General features: G+C 38.1%; 1 long non-coding RNA gene across 1 annotated transcript; it reads right to left on the bottom strand.

The window, feature by feature from the left end:
• Window positions 1-3145: 3145 nt before the first annotated feature.
• LOC146461405 (uncharacterized) lies at window positions 3146-7654 on the bottom strand. Its single transcript, XR_014857386.1, has 2 exons — window positions 7160-7654; window positions 3146-3667 (listed from the first exon to the last, which is right to left on the bottom strand). It is a non-coding gene; the product is annotated as an uncharacterized LOC146461405 (long non-coding RNA).
• Between the last annotated feature and the right edge of the window lie 2101 nt (window positions 7655-9755).

The raw sequence follows: 9755 nt of genomic DNA, 5'->3' as shown, positions 1-9755 counted from the left end.
TCTAGGTTTAGGTCGGGTATCTTTTTACGCGGGATGCCCTTCGGGGCATACCGTGTCTAAAAACGGGTAGGTTATTTTTTTTACATGGGATGCCCGCAGGGCAGGCCTAGTAGGGATGTGTTGTTCTGATTGTCTTTAACAGAAGCGGTCCAATCAAAATCTATTATTGAGGCACATACAGGGGCGGGGCAGAAGACTCGTCAAATTTTCGTATCTGAATCATCCAACAAAAGTTGACGTCACATCCGGTCAAATTGGCGCCCAGCAGCCTGTCTCGGCGAAGTCGAATGATGGCGTCCGGGTCAGGCATGATTTCTTCGGATTTTTGAGCCATCAGTATTAGGAACTGTGAACTGTGGATATGAAAGATATTGTTAAGATATTGCTTCGACTTCATGAGCAAGGGTTTTCCAAAGGAGTGATTTTTTCCTATTGTTTTGACGGAAAATACGAGACAGCTAAGCGTCGTGTCATGGCGAAAATTTCACACTCTCAAAACGAGTGGCGTTCAGACTTTTGGCTCTTGTGGCTTCTGATCGTTCGAAAGCTGAAATTTTAATAGCCTATCCCATGTGCGACATAATGGAGGAGACATCGTCAGTCATAGTTTGCAGTGTTAACATCGGGAACCTAATTATCACTCGACGTGAAGTGTTGGAAGCCTGTATCATTGAAGTGTTCCAATTGTCTTCGTTGTAAGGGACTCGTAATCTTCGAGGTGAGTAAATGTAGTTATCTTCATTTCCAGTTTTTTTCTGCCGACGTGAGTACCTTTACATGTGGGCTTTAGAGTAATAAGTCGGTTTTGTGCTTCGTAGTTCTTTAATAAAGACGCAAGTGACGTTTAATTAATAAATAGTTCATATCATGTTGTCCTGTAAGTGCGGGCTTGAGGAGGGGCTTGAGTCAGAAAATGTATCTGCCTGGCCTGGTTCATATTGCTACAGCTAGTGTGAGACAGTTGTTAAAGTTATTGATGTCAAGCCATCTTAAACAATAAATTAAATAGCATTATTGCGAATGACATTATTTCTCAAGTATTGAAAGAAAGAACCCCTTCACCCTTTACTTCATCTGCACTCTCACCACTTGGGTGCTCATGGGTTAAGGCTTTTTATACATTTGTACTATAATTATGCACATGTGACATCAAACTATGGTAAGAACAAACAGTATGCCACAAGCCACAGACAATGTTAGTGGCATGACCGATGATCTTACCTTGGTTTGATGTCCTCTTTGGGTTATCAAAGGACACATGGAAGGCCAAATGGACTTTGAAAACTCTTTATGGCTGACAATGTCATTTGTACATCATATAATTATTTACCAGTTATTTCAGTTATGTTAGTTGGTGCCAAATATTTAAGGCTGGGGAATTGTCTTTTTCTCTGTGTCCAAGGTTGGGGAAGAGAACATAAAGCAAAAAAATATTGCAAATTCCTGAAGGTTATCTAGCAGCAGAAATTGATTAAGTTCTAATAATATTGTCTCCTTTGAACCAATGAAATTCAAAGTTCATTTTGACAAGGAATTTTGAGTTCTGTTCAATTCAATGAAAAATCAAAAGTTCAATACACACAATCAGTTCAAAAACCACACATCAGTTCAGTGACAGTAGACCTCAATATTATAAGAATAACTATAGGTGAATGGTTTTTTTTATTCCAATGGGGCAGATAAGAGGAAAGGGGAGGGGAGAGGGTTTTACGGGAGCGTGGTCCATACAATTCAATAAAAAAACAAAAATTCAATAACCACACAATTAATTTAAAAACCCACATTCGTTCAGTGACAGTAGACAAAAAATATGTAAGAATAACTATATAGGTGAAATGTTTTTTATTTCAATGGGACAGGTAGGAGGAGAGGGTTTTACGGTAGCGTGGTCCATATTTGAAAGTAGGCAAAAAGTACAAGTGAAACTAACAAGTATCTATGTATCAAATAATGGTAACAGGCTCACACGCATTTAAAAATCTATTGCCCACTTATCCACCATCCATTGTTTGTCTTTGTAATTATATTTGGCAACAGCTGCCCAATAATGTTGCTTTTTCTTGTACATAGTTCTACTTCCTTCTTGTCAATGCAGATTAGTGGCCCGTTGGTAAATTTGTAAAAATCTAGAAGTCCTATGGTTCATTGAAAATCAAAAAGTCAAATAACCATGGCAACAGTTCAAAAAACACACATCAGTTCAGTGACAGTAGACCTTAAATGTAAGAAAAACTATAGGTGATGTGTTTTCAACTTTCTCTCCTTCATGGTTGTCAAGGATGCAAATGAGAGGCCTGTTTGTAAATTTCATATTAGTTCAATTCAAAGAAGGCTTAAAATTTCAGAAAGGGGAATTATATAAATGTGTATTGATTAACCACCTGGCCCCAGTTGTTCAAAGAGTGGATAACTTTATCCACTAGATAAGTCACTATCCAGCAGAGTACATGTACTCCAATCAATGCTTTTGGCAAGTTTTCCACACAATCCCATTCTTAAATTTGACATATGCTTCTACTCTATTCACAAATTATAGGACTATCATAAAAATCTTGCACACATTTTATCTTCTGGATAGCAAACTATCCAGTGGATAAAATTATCCGCCCTTTGAACAACTGGGACCTGAGTGATAGCAGACCTCCAAATAAAGAAAATTTACTGGTGTGGGTGTTTTTATTTCAATGGGTCTTGCAGGGGGAAAGGGAAGGGAAGTGGACAAATATGTTTTCATTATATTAATAGGTTTATACATTATATTACCATGGTTGATAATTTTCCTTACCTAGATGACATTTTTAGGGATTTAATGTTTTTAATTTTTCATTTCAATTCTTTTATTTTTAGAGATTTAAACAAAAACTCAAAAGGAAAGAGCCCGGCAAATCCCTCCAGACATGGCAAGAAAGGAAACAGACAGCGAAAGGAAGAAAGCAACAAGACCGGAAGTTACACTATTTTAACACACCCCATTCTTATCCTTCGTACCTCGCTCTCCCTGTCCCCCTCCCCTCACACACACACACACACACACCCACACAAACACTAAAAAAAAAATGGGGTGTGTTGAAATACCGTAACATTCAGCCTGTTTTTTAGTAATTATAATATTGTAGTATAAAATGTACTGTTTGTGCTTGTTACGTTGTTGAAATAAAATAACCCTTTAAAGAAATTTGCAACAAAAAAAATTTTAAAAAAATCCAAGACCGGAAGAAACTGCGATTGCATGCAGTTAGCAGAAGACAAGGAGGAGCTTGCAAAAAGGGAAACAGGGATTGTGGCACTTGCGAGAAGAGTCAAGAAACAAGAAGAGTTAGTTAAAAAGTAAACCGAAAAAATAAATAAATAAAAAAAAAAAACAGTAATGGAGGCCAAGCGGGTGGCTGCCCAGCTAAGGCTTATGGCTGGTCAGCTTGGCTGACCAAATTTTGATCATACGAATACGTCAATGTAATCAAACACGATGCTGTACACCAATGTGAAAATTATTGTCAGCAGACATTTATTAGTCTTTGACACAGTAAATTATAATAAATCATATAGCTAAGCGGCCATTGCAGTTACTTCTGGTCTTGTCACATTCTTCCTTTCGCTGTCTGTTTCCTTTCTTGCCGTCTCAGGGGGATTTGCCGGTCTCTTTCCTTTGCAGTGTTTGTTTAAATCTCTAAAAATAAAATAATTAAAACGAAAAATTAAAAACATTAAATCCCTAAAAATTTCATCTAGGTGAGGAAAATTCTAAACCATGGTAATATAACATTTAATTAAACCCTATTAATATAATGCAAACATATTTGTCCACTTCCTTCCCTTTCCCTACCTGCAAGACCCATTGAACTAAAAACACCCACACCAGTAAATTTTCTTAAGTCTGAGGTCTGCTATCACCCAGGTGGTTAATAAATAAATAATATACATTTATATAATCCCCTTTTTGGGGGGAGGGGTGGGAGGTTTGTTGTTTTGGTGTGGTGATTGAATTTTTAAGCCTTCTTTGAATTGAACTAATATGAAATTTACAAGCAGGCCTCTCATTTGCATCCTTGAAAAGCATGAGGGAGAGAAAGTTGAAAACACATCACCTATAGTTTTTCTTACATTTAAGGTCTACTGTCACTGATCTGATGTGTGTTTTTTGAACTGTTGCTATGGTTATTTGACTTTTTGATTTTCAATGAACCATAGGACTTCTAGATTTTTACAAAATTATTTACCAACGGGCCACTAATCTGCATTATTGACAAGAAGGAAGTAGAACTATGTACAAGAAAAAGCTACATTATTGGGCAGCTGTTGCCAAATATGATTACAAAGACAAACAATGGGTTATGGATAAGCAGGCAATAGATTTTTAAATGCATGTACAGTGTAAGCCTGTTACCATTATTTGTAATACATAAATACTTACTGGTTTCACTTGTACTTTCTGCCTACTCTAAATATGGACCACGCTCCCGTAAAACCCTCTCCTCTTACCTGTCCCATTGAAATAAAAAAACATTTAACCTATATACAGTAGTTATTCTTACAATTGTCTACTGTCACTGAACGAATGTGGGTTTTTGAATTGATTGTGTGGTTATTGAATTTTTGTTTTTTTATTGAATTGTATGGACCACGCTCCCGCAAAACCCTCTCCCCTCCCCTTTCCTCTTATCTGCCCCATTGGAATAAAAAAAAACCTTTCACCTATAGTTATTCTTACAATACAGTAAAAACCCACGTATAAAAACCTAGAATTTTTGGGTTCAGGCTGAATGGGTTCTTATATTTTGGGGTAGTTTTTCCAAAGTCAGGCTGATTAGGTTCTTATTTGTAGGATTTGTCATAGTGATACAAAAAGTCAGGGCACTATACAGATTCAAGTCCCAAGACTACACCAGTATAATTTTATACAGTACTACATATTCTATACTCTGTATTTAAAATATTTTCAATTTTGAAGTTTCTTCATTGTACTACATACTGTATTAAACAAATAATTTTCATGGTATATTTCTCAGAAATTTCACAATAATTATTTCTAACAAAATCCAGTATTTTGGCCTTACAATAAGAGTGTTTTTTTTGTATAAGAACCTATTTTTCTTTGCCAGGCTAAATAGGTTCTTATATATTTGGGTATTAAAATGCCCAATTTCAGCCTGTAGGTTCTTAAATCACTACATTCTTATACGTGGGTTTTTACTGTATTGAGGTCTACTGTCACTGAACTGATGTGTGGTTTTTGAACTGATTGTGTGGTTATTGAACTTTTGATTTTTCATTAAATTGAACAGAACTCAAAATTCCTTGTCAAAATGAACTTTGAATTAATAATAATAATAATAATAATAATAATAATAATAATAATAATCTTTTGTTAGGAAGCTTCCGTTCACTAAACGCGCTTTTCAGAAAGGTCCTATAAAGATTAAAATATACAAAAGGTCAAAAAAATACAATATATAAGACAAAATTACAAAATGATAAAAACAGCAATTCAAACTAGAAGCTGAAACTACAAAGATATCATTGATGGGGTTAAAAACTTCAAATTGATAAAAAATAAAAAAATGATAAAAGCAAAAAAGCTAAAACTACAAAAATTCTTACCAATAAGGTTAATTAAAAAACCTGGCAAACATGTTTCGCTTAAAAAAAATTTCATTGGTTCAAAGGAGACCATATTATTAGAACTTAATGTATGGGTCAATTTCTGCTGCTAGATAACCTCCAGGAATATGCAATATTTTTTTACTTAATGGTTGTGTTTTCACTAGGCCAATTTACTAGCCGAACATTCTTTCTTGGTGGTTGTTTACAGACTGACATTAACTAGTTAAACATGGTATCTGTTTTCATTGTGCAATTTAACCCGGAATTTGAGCCGCTAAATTAAATATTCAACTTACAAAAGCGCGCAACTTTCAAAAATGGCAGCAGGCGAATTATGTTGATTCTCACTATATGTATGCCTAAAAGAAGGAGTTTCTCTCAGAGGATACGGTTAACGTCTCTACAGGTGAGGAGGATGCGACGAAATGTTATCCAACGGCAAGACAACATTCATCGCTGTAAGTGCAAGGCCGTGTGGGCTTATCCGGCAAGACCACAGTTTTGGTTTTGAGGTATTGTTGAAGTCATCTGTCGTTTTTCTGTTTCGCAAAGTGAACCACGAGTCAAACTGAAGCACGAGACTAGCGTCTAGTAAATAATATTGCCAAATTACTTGACAGGCGGCTGTCACTACGTGCAATGTGATTGGCTGCAGTATTTACCAGGGCAAGTTATACCATCTCGCGAGGTCGTATAACTCTGCGAGATTTTCCGGTCTTAAAGGCGAGATAATCTCTTGTTTTCTCTCATGAAAACAGCTTGCATTTTTAACTCGCTAAACAAAAGACGAACTGTTTTCACCGTATTTCCGGACTTTTCCGACTTTATCTAGCTAAAATTGTCCTAGTGAAAACACAACCAATGTTCTCTTCCCCAACCTTGGACACAGAGAAAAAAGACAATTCCCCACCCTTAAATATTGGGCACCAACTAACATAACTGAAATAACTGGTAAATAATTATATGATGTACAAATGACATTGTCAGCCATAAAGAGTTTTCAAAGTCCATTTGGCCTTCCATGTGTCCTTTGATAACCCAAAGAGGACATCAAACCAAGGTAAGATCATCGGTCATGCCACTTATCTGTGGCTTGTGGCATACTGTTTGTTCTTACCATAGTTTGATGTCACATGTGCATAATTATAGTACAAATGTATAAAAAGCCTTAACCCATGAGCACCCAAGTGGTGAGAGTGCAGATGAAGTAAAGGGTGAAGGGGTTGTTTCTTTCAATACTTGAGAAATAATGTCATTCGCAATAATGCTATTTAATTTATTGTTTAAGATAGCTTGACATCAATAACTTTAACAACTGTCTCACACTAACTGTAGCAATATGAACCAGGCCAGGCAGATACATTTTCTGACTCAAGCCCCTCCTCAAGCCCGCACTTGCAGGACAACATGATATGAACTATTTATTAATTAAACGTCACTTACGTCTTTATTAAAGAACTACGAAGCACAAAACCGACTTATTACTCTAAAGCCCACATGTAAAGGTACTCACGTCGGCAGAAAAAAACTGGAAATGAAGATAACTACATTTACTCACCTCGAAGATTACGAGTCCCTTACAACGAAGACAATTGGAACACTTCAATGATACAGGCTTCCAACACTTCACGTCGAGTGATAATTAGGTTCCCGATGTTAACACTGCAAACTATGACTGACGATGTCTCCTCCATTATGTTGCACACGGGATAGGCTATTAAAATTTCAGCTTTCGAACGATCAGAAGCCACAAGAGCCAAAAGTCTGAACGCCACTCGTTTTGAGAGTGTGAAATTTTCGCCATGACACGACGCTTAGCTGTCTCGTATTTTCCGTCAAAACAATAGGAAAAAATCACTCCTTTGGAAAACCCTTGCTCATGAAGTCGAAGCAATATCTTTACAACATCTTTCATATCCACAGTTCACAGTTCCTAATACTGATGGCTCAAAAATCCGAAGAAATCATGCTTGACCCGGACGCCATCATTCGACTTCGCCGAGGCGCCAATTTGACCGGATGTGACGTCAACTTTTGTTGGATGATTCAGATACAAAAAAAATGCCAGGCACTATGGAGTGTTCTCCCCCGCCCCTGGGCACATATCACGAGAGAGGGGACCCACTAATCCCTTCCTGTGTGGCGTCAAATCATCATTTGTTTATTCATTAAACCTACATTAAATTCTGTCCTCTCCCTGAAGGGATCTATTGTTCTGATTGTCTTCAACAAAAACGGCCCAATCAAAATCCATTATCGGCGCGTATATCAAGAGGGAGGGGACCCACTAATCTCGTACCCCGATCTCAGTCGTCGGTTCGGGAATGTCGAGATTAGGGACCCACTCATCCCTACCTGTGTGATCGTCAAGGCAGATCATCATTTACAGCATTTACAAGGTCGTTTTTGTTCAATAGCGGCCACATTGTATAAATTTAAGACTCGGATCTGCCGTTTTCAGAAGAAAACAAACCTTTTTCAAGCGGTAAATCGAAATAATAACTTCTAAGTAGTACTCGACAGTTTAAACGGTGGAAATTGGGAGAGTTCACAGCGAAGAAATTACGCTTTCACAAACAGATCGAATAATTCAAGGCGAAGGAAGCCAGACCAGTTCCAGCGGGGTCATGACGTTATCGCAGAGTGTACAAGTCTTTTAGCATGTACGAAGTCGTTCGCATTCCCTGGTATTTCACCTAGGTGGCTTTTTAACATCTGTCTCAGATACAAGGGACGCAAACGACTTCGTACAATTGCTAAACAACTTGGCAGAAAGAAACACCCGGCCCTGCCAGCAGGGTAACGAAAGGATAGCCAGCACCTACTGTTTTAAATGTGGCATGAGATCACAGTCCGCTCCAAAGAAGAGATACAGAGGATATTACGCGGCGGCGCGAAGATATGAATTTTATTTTCGAGTGGTAGCACGGGTTCTTAAAATATTGTTTTTACCTCGAGAGAATAAAATTCATATCTTGAAGCCACCGTGGATTTTTCTTTTTATTATATAGACAAACCCTCTCCTGAGACAAATCTATCTTCGACTTTTTTTTACCGACTATTTGCACAAACAACCGTGAAAAAGCGGGAAATGACGTCATCAATATCCTCACTTGTTACGCCACTCGGGTCCCGGTTGTAGTTTCGTATGAATTGCGTATTTCCAGTAAAACACTCCGATCTATACAGTCAATAAACAGTACTCTGTCTTCATGGGAATGTGAACTTTTGACTCAGTGGTGCACATATATCGAAAATCTCCTTTTAAAATCAGATGTAAACCAATACACCAACGATATTATCCCAAAAGGATCCACATGAAGATTCCCAAAATAGGTCCAAACATGGGCTCCTGGTCAAAATAAGTATTGTATTTTTCAAAGACCCTTTCTGAGGGCCTCTTCATATGAGCTCCGTCGACCGGGCCGGTTGGCTCGGTTTCCGAGATCGCGCCTCGCCACCCTTTTCTTTACAAAAATTTCGATGTGTTCATATGAGAAGGTTGGCTGGCCGGCCCGGTTACCAAGATCTCGGTTTTGCGACCGAGATCACGGTAACTGAGCTGGGAATTTTTCCTATATGAACAATCTAGCCCGGATACCGGGACTGTCCGACTGCACATGTCCAACTGCACATGGCTTGTAAGGTCTCTGACAAGTCTGAACGCGGTTCCACGGGTATTTTGGGGGCCTTTTGCACATTTTTCATCTCGGTAACCGGGGTTCAATTTCCCATATGAACAGAAGACAAAATTCGTCCCGCCTACCGGGCCAGCCCAGTTACCGGACTCATATGAATAGGCCCTGACGGGCCTATATACGGAGGGAAACTTGTGTTACAAAATCAGCTGGGATTATACTTGGCGGGAAATTTGCGTCTAAAACTCAATTGGGCTAGCTTATTGTTATACGCTTCTACCAAGGTATAACCAAGTAACAGCAAATAAAGGAACTTTTCAGCTACTTTTCAAATGTTTATTTCTTCAAAGTCTCAACTTTACACTCTCAACAACTTTCAATGACAATGAGATCAAGTTTGGAAGCCAAAGAAAGATTAGGTCTATTAAGTCCAGTTTGGGTGCTTCCTTGCAAGTACTTTAACTTTGGCCCGAAGACATCCGACGCTAATCTTGTACCCAGATCTCCCACGGTCAG

Source organism: Pavona decussata, unplaced genomic scaffold (assembly GCF_977016875.1).
Source record: "Pavona decussata unplaced genomic scaffold, jaPavDecu1.1 SCAFFOLD_198, whole genome shotgun sequence".
Classification (NCBI taxonomy): domain Eukaryota; kingdom Metazoa; phylum Cnidaria; class Anthozoa; order Scleractinia; family Agariciidae; genus Pavona; species Pavona decussata.
The sequence above is the reverse complement of the archived record's forward strand: the minus strand, read 5'-3'. Positions and strand labels throughout refer to the sequence as shown.